General features: G+C 42.4%; 1 pseudogene; it reads right to left on the bottom strand.

The window, feature by feature from the left end:
- Positions 1-5,293: 5,293 nt before the first annotated feature.
- LOC124557192 lies at positions 5,294-5,411 on the bottom strand (annotated as a pseudogene).
- Between the last annotated feature and the right edge of the window lie 4,412 nt (positions 5,412-9,823).

Below are 9,823 nucleotides of genomic sequence, written 5' to 3'. Positions count from 1 at the left end.
TAGGATCACCATGAAAATTTATGAAGGATGGCATATTAAAATTACTGTGCCTTGATTCCCTGCAATACTACTGAATTAAATAGTTTTCATAAATGTTTCCCTTTATGTCCAATCTTAGGTCTGCCACATTTAACACTGCTACGTCTCCTTGGCCACAAAATAGTTCTATTGGGTTTCCCTATGACGTAGGTTCTCCTATGCCTCACACGCACTCTACAGCGCTTAGGCCTCAACAGACAATAGACGGCTGTGAGTGTCCCCATTTCGTGGTGAATCTGTGCCCTTTGTGGCACGCGGTCCTGGACGACAGACTTGGTTTCACAATTCCTGTAGGCTGACTCTTTCGGCCATATATTTAAATGAGAGTGCAATGCTTGTTAACTCACAACTAGAAGGCCTTTTTAGTATTAAGATACAGGGAATATCTCAGCTCTAGTTATAAGATAACAGATATCTGCATCCAGTTAAAAATGTTATTGATGAATTACTACGTAGTGACTCTGAATTTCTTTCTCTGACAGAGAAAGATTCGCCCCGTTTGCACTGACTTTTTAACGTATTCCTTAGAAGAGATCCTCCAATAACGCAAGTGAATTAGAGAACTATGTTACGTATGCAAAATTAATTTGATGTTGTAAAGGAAACAAGCTTGGTGGAAGTAGTCAGGGTATTTAAGAGACGAAATGCGACCAGGCCAGCCGCTTGCCCCTTAAACACAACTTCCTCGAATTTCACTTGCAGCGTCTGCAGCTCGTTTCTATGCAAAATATACCGGAAACCGGCTTACGTAATGGAACAATATATAAACGGAGCTAAGCGAAAGAAAAGAATTTCCATTGCGACTTGTACCAAATTACGCGGAGAGTGTCCCCGTAGCGCACTGCCACTGCATACTCATAGCGCATTACTCGTTTTGAGACTTAAATAACGAGCGGCTACTCATAGCCTGCTGCTGTTTTAGGACTGCGTTGCAGTAAATTGTCAATTACTTAAATCTTTTACAATGGCAGAGCCAGTTGTCCTCGTAAATTTGAAGTAGAATTGGACATTCTCAAAATAGCGGTAATAATTTACATGTATGCTATTACGTAAAAGATAAAACGCTACTTATGGAAAAACGTGACAGCAGGATGGTAAAATGTTACAGAATAAAAATGATAACGACAATATGATAATAATAATAACAGTGTAACAGCTCGTTTGCAGTGAACGGGTAGTTGGAGAAGTACAATTACAGTGGATGATGATCACAAGAAAAGTAATTGTTGTATATAGGGTTTGGACCATTCTGGTTTGCTGCATTGTCATTCATGGTAGTTAGGAAAATTTCTATACATTTAGGTGTCATTGCCTACAGAAGTTTGTTACAGGTTCTTCAGCCGGTGGCTCTTTGATTGATAAGCCGAAATTTCGACAGAATGAAAGGCTGCACTTTCAAATAATTACACCAATCACCGTTGTGGATAGTATGTCGGAATGAAAGCCACTTGTGCAGACGATACGTGAGATCATCAGTGCCAAAACAGTGAGCCGAATAAGTCGAAACAGCTATGTCCAGGCTATCTTTCAAGAAGTGGGAGCAAAAGTATCATTGATTAGATGCCTGTAATAGTTGCTAGGCACTATTATATAGATAATATTTAACGACTGTAATGTTACGATAGATCTTTGTCATCAGATTAAATATCAATTGTTTACCTCGTTTGTAAAAGTTACAAAAAATTAAATATGGATTGAGTTTTCGTGCCTAAAGTAGTTATGTAGCGGTTTGTGTGAAGGATCAGAACACTTTCTGCGCAATTCACTCCAAGAGGAGTAGTCAGGAGTCAGACATGTATTCAAACAACTTGAAGGAATACCCTCAGATAAAATGTTAAACAACTGCGATATTTCGACAAGGCTGCAATTTTTTTTCATCTTAGGATTGCTTTCCAATTTCAGTTCATCGTTCTTTGTTTTCTTCTTTTCTTCCAGTATGCTTTCATCTGTATTTTTCTGTCTTCAGATCATTTTAAACCACTGTTTTAAGCTACGCCGCCTTGGAATGCTTCCATTTTCCATACTTTTTCCCGAAAGTCTTCCCTGATGTTGAATCTCTGTTATATTGTTTCTTTGTAAATCCTTTTTTACTTCGTTGACCCACCTTAGTGTGAAGTTCCTACCCCACAAAAATTTAAAAATCTTGTTAGCTAATCTACTGTCTTGTAGTCGAAATAAATGTCCATTCGAAATATTTTCTATATTTCGGTATATTTCAGCATTACTTCGTAACTTCAAACTTTCTGCTGTGTTTTGTCGTCCCAATGTTTTCCTTATAATTCGTCTCTCTAGCACTTCTAATTTATCTAGATTGTAGTTTAATGTTAGGCATTCGCTTCCATATAGGCCTTCTGACTTCACAACTGTGTTGTAATGCCTTATTTTTGCATTTTTGGGTATCAAATTTTTATTGTAGTAGTCTTTGGTGATACTACACTCCTGGAAATTGAAATAAGAACACCGTGAATTCATTGTCCCAGGAAGGGGAAACTTTATTGACACATTCCTGGGGTCAGATACATCACATGATCACACTGACAGAACCACAGGCACATAGACACAGGCAACAGAGCATGCACAATGTCGGCACTAGTACAGTGTATATCCACCTTTCGCAGGAATGCAGGCTGCTATTCTCCCATGGAGACGATCGTAGAGATGCTGGATGTAGTCCTGTGGAACGGCTTGCCATGCCATTTCCACCTGGCGCCTCAGTTGGACCAGCGTTCGTGCTGGACGTGCAGACCGCGTGAGACGACGCTTCATCCAGTCCCAAACATGCTCAATGGGGGACAGATCCGGAGATCTTGCTGGCCAGGGTAGTTGACTTACACCTTCTAGAGCACGTTGGGTGGCACGGGATACATGCGGACGTGCATTGTACTGTTGGAACAGCAAGTTCCCTTGCCGGTCTAGGAATGGTAGAACGATGGGTTCAATGACGGTTTGGATGTACCGTGCACTATTCAGTGTCCCCTTGACGATCACCAGTGGTGTACGGCCAGTGTAGGAGATCGCTCCCCACACCATGATGCCGGGTGTTGGCCCTGTGTGCCTCGGTCGTATGCAGTCCTGATTGTGGCGCTCACCTGCACGGCGCCAAACACGCATACGACCATCATTGGCACCAAGGCAGAAGCGACTCTCATCGCTGAAGACGACACGTCTCCATTCGTCCCTCCATTCACGCCTGTCGCGACACCACTGGAGGCGGGCTGCACGATGTTGGGGCGTGAGCGGAAGACGGCCTAACGGTGTGCGGGACCGTAGCCCAGCTTCATGGAGACGGTTGCGAATGGTCCTTGCCGATACCCCAGGAGCAACAGTGTCCCTAATTTGCTGGGAAGTGGCGGTGCGGTCCCCTACGGCACTGCGTAGGATCCTACGGTCTTGGCGTGCATCCGTGCGTCGCTGCGGTCCGGTCCCAGGTCGACGGGCACGTGCACCTTCCGCCGACCACTGGCGACAACATCGATGTACTGTGGAGACCACACGCCCCACGTGTTGAGCAATTCGGCGGTACGTCCACCCGGCCTCCCGCATGCCCACTATACGCCCTCGCTCAAAGTCCGTCAACTGCACATACGGTTCACGTCCACGCTGTCGCGGCATGCTACCAGTGTTAAAGACTGCGCTGGAGCTCCGTATGCCACGGCAAACTGGCTGACACTGACGGCGGCGGTGCACAAATGCTGCGCAGCTAGCGCCATTCGACGGCCAACACCGCGGTTCCTGGTGTGTCCGCTGTGCCGTGCGTGTGATCATTGCTTGTACAGCCCTCTCGCAGTGTCCGGAGCAAGTATGGTGGGTCTGACACACCGGTGTCAATGTGTTCTTTTTTCCATTTCCAGGAGTGTATATGCTCTCCTTATTTTATACATCATTTCCTCTATTGCAAATTTTTCCGAAGATTTTCCTGGATTATCTCCCCTAGATATTTGACTCTTTTTGCCTATTTTGCCAATATCTTCTTCCAGGAATTTTGAAGCATCCTTAACGTTAGCTAAAAAATTTGTTTTTTTCTGCAGAAGTTCTTAAGCCAGTTCTGCCGGCTATTTCTTTCAGCAGACTTCTTTGTGTTATAGCAGAAGCCACATTTTTGAAAAGTATAGCAAAATCATCTGGAAATTCAAGTCAGCTTATTTTCATCATTTGCCTCCGCTTCCTAACCTTAGAGGTGAAATGTTCAGCTCAATAGGTTTTCGTTACAGATTCTCACTGTTTTCTCCAACACACTATTGAAAAGAATTTGGATGGGCCATCACCATGTCGAACACCTGTTTTTGTTTTGAAAGATTGTGAAATTTGTCCCATAAATTTAATTTACAGACAGTACCTGTGTCTGCTGATTAGCTTTAACAGTTTAGACCTTATGCCAAATTCTCGAATTTTTTTATCTTCGGTTTCCCTATCAACAGAATGAAAGACCTATTTGAAATTAACAAGCCTAACTACAATGTCCTTTAAATTAATTAATCTTTGGCGATTTACTGACTCGAAATTAAATATTTGTTCTCTGCATGACCTTCATTCCTATAACCACCTTGATATTCACCTAAATGACTGTCTCTTGTTGTTGTTATTTTGCTTAATAAAATCTTGGAAAATACTTTACACGCTACTGGCAGTAAAGAGATTCCTCTTTCATTCTTTACATGCTGTTTATTACCTTTTTTGTGGAGTGGATGTATCAAGGCAACTTTCCATTGCTTCCGAATTTTTTCTGTTTTCCAGTTTTCTTCAAATACTGAATTTAGTTCATTTGCAATATTTGGCAAGGACCACGTAAGAAGTTCAGCCGTAATTGTATTTTCTTAACTAGCTTTGCTCTTTTTGAGGGTTTTAATTACTTCTTCTATTTCTTCTATAGTTGTTGGTAAATCTTCCTCCCAATTTTCATTAGCATTTGAAAATTCCAATCTATGACTTGGTTCAGCACAGTTTAGAAGCTGATGAAAATACCTTACTTCTATTTCAATATTCTGAGTATTGCTTAAACCAGTTCCACCGTTTTCATTTTTGAAACAGACATTTGGAGTTTGGTACCCCTTTAATTCGTTCTTAAACGAAGGCCCAACGGAGTGACCCGTCGCCGTGTCATCGTCAGCCCACAGGCGTCACCTGATGCGGATATGGAGGGGATGTGGTCAGCACACAGCTCTCCCAGCGGTATGTCAGTTTCCGGGACCGGAGCCGCTACTTCTCAATCAAGTAGCTCCTCAGTTTGCCTCACAAGGGACGAGTGCACCTCGCTTGCCAACAGCGCTCGGCACACCGTATGGTCACCCCTCCAAGTGCTAGCTCAGCCCGACAGCGCTTAACTTCGGTGATCTGACGGGAACCGGTGTTACCACTGCGACAAGGCCGTTGGCTTTACTTCGTTCTTAAAAGTTTGATAAAATCACGGGTATTATTTTTCACAAAGGCTTGGTCTATTTCCGAAAGTTTTTCCATTTCAAAGGCATGTTTGATATTTTTGTTTAACCTCGCTGTTTCCTTTCATTGTTGTTTAAATTGAACATAATCTTCAATTTTCTTTGACATACAGTTTTTCTCATTGTTTATCCCTCTATGCTATGGCTTCTTCGTATACTTCATTCCACTATATTTTCCTTTTATTTTTTATTGACCCAAATGTTTTGTGTGCTGCATTATTAATTGCTTTTGATATTTCTTGCCACTTGCCATGTTTAGCCACGTTTAGCTCACTATTTTATTAGTAAATCTTCAAAAAAAGATAAAGCGCATTGAGTACAATTTCTGATAAATCGTGAGTAGTTTTCTCACTAGAAACATTGAAAACAAAAAATCTTCAAATGACCACTGTAACATATTCAATTGATTAGTTTTCAGCTGTAGCTGATCTTCCTTTGATCCCAGAAGGCCCCTACAAGTCATCACGAATAATCTGCTCTTGTCTACACAAAAGTTCCAATAATTCAAGGTAATTCCCCTTGTTGTCGGAACTTTCATCTTCAGAGTGTTCTCTGTACGCAAGCTCTTGCTTCCCCAAGAAACAGACAGTATTAATAAGCCTTTCGTTTGCGAATCTATTTTGTGTCATAATCGCATTAAGAATATGTTTTATACCTAGAAGTTGGACTCCCTCATCAATTAAACGTTCAGTTCGTCCATGTCCTAGCAACTGAACACTCTCTTGATACAGAGGGCGCTTACATGAACTCTAACGTTTCTCGGCTCTTCCGTTAGTATTTTTTGTCACAAATACTCCGAAAGATGCTGACATCCATGCATTTTCAATCCCAGAGCCATCAAACAAAATACATGTGTAAGAATAAGAATTATCTGTTAGAGAGCATGCTGTGGCCCAAGAAATTTCCTGTTTTGTTGCCCATCAAACTATTATAACGTCTGAGTGTGGTGTGAATCGTTTATCTTCATAGGCTCACATTGTTTCGTAAGTCCTGCTTGATAACTGTTTTTCGTCTAATTCGCGAAATAAAGACACAAGTGGTCCCTTTGCTCAAACCATAATAGTCAATTAATCACCTGCACTCACGAATTATACAATTGACACGAGTTTGTTAAACCAACGCTAACAACATTTGGTATTAGAACAGATACACTATGTGATCAAAAGTAGCCGGACACCCCCAAAAACTTACGTTTTTCATATTAGTTGCATTGTGCTGTCACCAACTGCCAGGTACTCCATACCAGCGACCTCAGTAGTCATTAGACATCGTGAGAGAGCAGAATGGGGCGCTCCGCGGAACTCACGGACTTCGAACATTGTCAGGTGATTGTAAGTCACTTGTGTCATACGTCTGTACGCAAGATTTTCACACTCCTAAACGTCCCTAGGTCCACTGCTTCATATGTGATAGTGAAGTGGAAACGTGAAGGGACACGTACAGCACAAAAGCGTACAGGCCCCCTCGTCTGTTGACTGACAGGGACCGCCGACTGTTGAAGAGGGTCGTAATGTGTAATACGCAGCAAAAAAGCTGTAGCAACGGTAGCGAAATGGAAGACACACGTGGCAGTAAGGAAAGTCTATGGGATGACTCGCGAGGTAGAATTCCAAACAGATCTTAGAACCGGTGAGGAGGACATTAATCAGATAGAACTTTGTGATGACGAGCAGTTTGGACAAGCGTTTGGCTGTCATTTGCCAACCAAGATGAAAAGCAAACGAAATTATGATATCAGGAGCCAAATTAGACAGAATGCTACTATTCGTAGTTGCAGAAGACCACCGTCGTGTACATCAGCATGCAACAGTCCGATAGACACACGCAGAGATGAATTTTATGGGCATAGATTTCCGAATGGAAGATGGAAGGATATCCTAAGCAAGTGTACACGGAGGACTACAAGATTACGAAAAGAGGTGTCGAGCATTCTCCAATATCTTGAAAGTCTACCTGCAAAGATGATTAAAGTCAGTACCGAAACAGAGAACAAAATCGAAAAGGTCAATACAGAAGTACGGAACGAAATCAAATAGGTCAGTACCGAACACGAAACGAGATCATTAAGGCAAATGCCGAACTAGAGGGGGAGGTCAAGCAATCAAAAGTGAGAAACACGAAGTCAAGGATGAAGTAAAGGCACTCTGCACGAAACTCGAGCGAGATATTGCAGATGCAAAGAGACCAGTGAACGAGGAGAAACTGATAGCAAGAGGTGCCAAATGCATTGTTCGCGAAATGCAGGAAGAGATACTCAAGACCACGATGGTTGGAAAGAGTGTACTGCCAACATTACAAATGCGAATAAAGATGATGGAGGAAACTGAGTTACGAAAGAGTAAAACTGCAAATAATGACACTTTGAGGGCTGAGCTGTCCAGTTCTAAAGAGTGAATAGAGACTGATGTCAAGCAACTACCGTCAGAAGTCAAATGGAGGACTAGGCAGAGTACTCCTACCGAAAGAGAGATGAAAAGTAACGTACAGACGGCGGACACTGAAGAAAACAAGTGCGAATTCACGGCAGCCAAGTCTTGTTCCCACTGTCAGAAGCCTGATCTCCGATAGTAGAGTATCAGAACAGCTTCATCTACAAAATGTTCGAGTAGAACACAGGATCTTTGGGAGTAGCGTGGACCGCGAGTATGCATAGAACCGGGATGCGGTGCAAAGAATGAGCGCGCGGTGCTGCAACGATGCCTCTGCAGTAAATAATTCCAGCCGCTTGCGACGAACTGCTGGACACGTTACCAGTGGGAGCAGTAGCAGTGAACAGAGAACAGAATTTGGACATGTTAGCTTACACCATGTCGAGACTGAAGAAAGAGCAAACCTAGTATCAAGGCAGATAAGAGGCAGAGAGGAAACCTGTCTGCGAATCTATTCATTGTCTGTTAACTAACTGCTGACATCATAACTGGAATAGACTTTCTATCTGAGCAGAGAGCATAGTAGATACTGGACGTGGGGAGTTGACTCTGGGGAAGACAAATAAGATCAAAATTCGATCCTATGAACAACCAATAAGGGCCCTGATTCCGGCTATCTGCTTGAAGCTGCAGTTCACGAAACATAACGATTATCAAATCAAGGAAAACATGAATATCATGTGGAAGACAATGGAGGAGATTGAAAACATGTAAGATAGGGGTGGGCTAGAATTAGCACTTAGGAAAAATGTGTAGGTTTTCTTGGCAAAACATGGGTCTATTAAAGGATATCAGTGCAAATTTGAAACGAAGCAACACTGATCTTTCTGTGTAACGTCCTACACCATCCCTTGGTCTTATTTGGAAAAGGTCCTCCCAGAGCTTCGTCAAATGTTAGATGACACAGTTATTGAGCTTACTAAATAAATACATAACAGCCCCTTGATGATGGAAGTATCCGCTTGGTATTAAGCTCGTAACAAATAAATACCATCATCGTGCCAGAGACAGATCGTCCAGAGAGACTGGAGGAACTGCTACAGAGGTCCCATGGTGTTTCAGTATTCTCATCACTACACTTGAGACAGAGCTTTTGGCAGATTGAACTCGATCTGGAATGCAGAAAATATATTGCATTGATAGCATTCGAAAGGTGCTTTCAGTTCTTAAGACTTCCTTTTGCTTTAACAATATCGTCAGCAGCGTTTCTTAGAGGGTTAGGAAGGATTCTGAACGATGAATTGAAAGAGAAAGTAACGTGTTATGTCGATGAAGTACTGATTGCTGAAAGATCATATGAGAAACACAATGTTGTACTGGGAGAGGTTTCGAGCAGGTTTAAAGAATACGAGGTGACTCCCAACATCGCAGAATCTAGTTTTGGGACCAGCCGAGTAAACTTCATGGGGCATGTCATATCAGCAGAAGGTATCAGTTCCAACCTGGAAAGAACTGCAAGATTGAAGGTCTAAATTCTGCACTCATTCTGTCACACCTGAACCTATCGCAAGATTTCTGTATGGCCACAGACAGTGCAAAATCTGGTTTGGGAGTTATGATCTTCCAAGAATATGAAAAGGACAGACAAAGGGTACACAAAACAATAGTATTTGGGAGCAGTATACTGTCCCAAAGTGCAAAGAATTAATCTGTAACTCAGTCAGAAGCACTGGCAATAGTATGGGGATTCAAAAAATTTAGATGTTTCCTGTTCGGTCGCAAAACGAGTGTGTATACAGACCACAAAGTCCTGTAGTTCCCCCTAACCGCAAAACTGAAACATGGGAGAATTTCTCGGTGGGTCATACTGTTCCAGGAGTACAACTTCACCATTATACATGTCTCTGGACTGACTAACATCATAGTTGACGTGCTTTCTCAGTTACTAACTGGATTAACTGAGGATTCAACAGACTGGTC

This window comes from Schistocerca americana, chromosome X (assembly GCF_021461395.2).
Source record: "Schistocerca americana isolate TAMUIC-IGC-003095 chromosome X, iqSchAmer2.1, whole genome shotgun sequence".
In the NCBI taxonomy this organism is placed as follows: Eukaryota; Metazoa; Arthropoda; class Insecta; order Orthoptera; family Acrididae; genus Schistocerca; species Schistocerca americana.
Note: the sequence above shows the minus strand (reverse complement) of the source record. Positions and strands in the feature narration are given on the sequence as shown.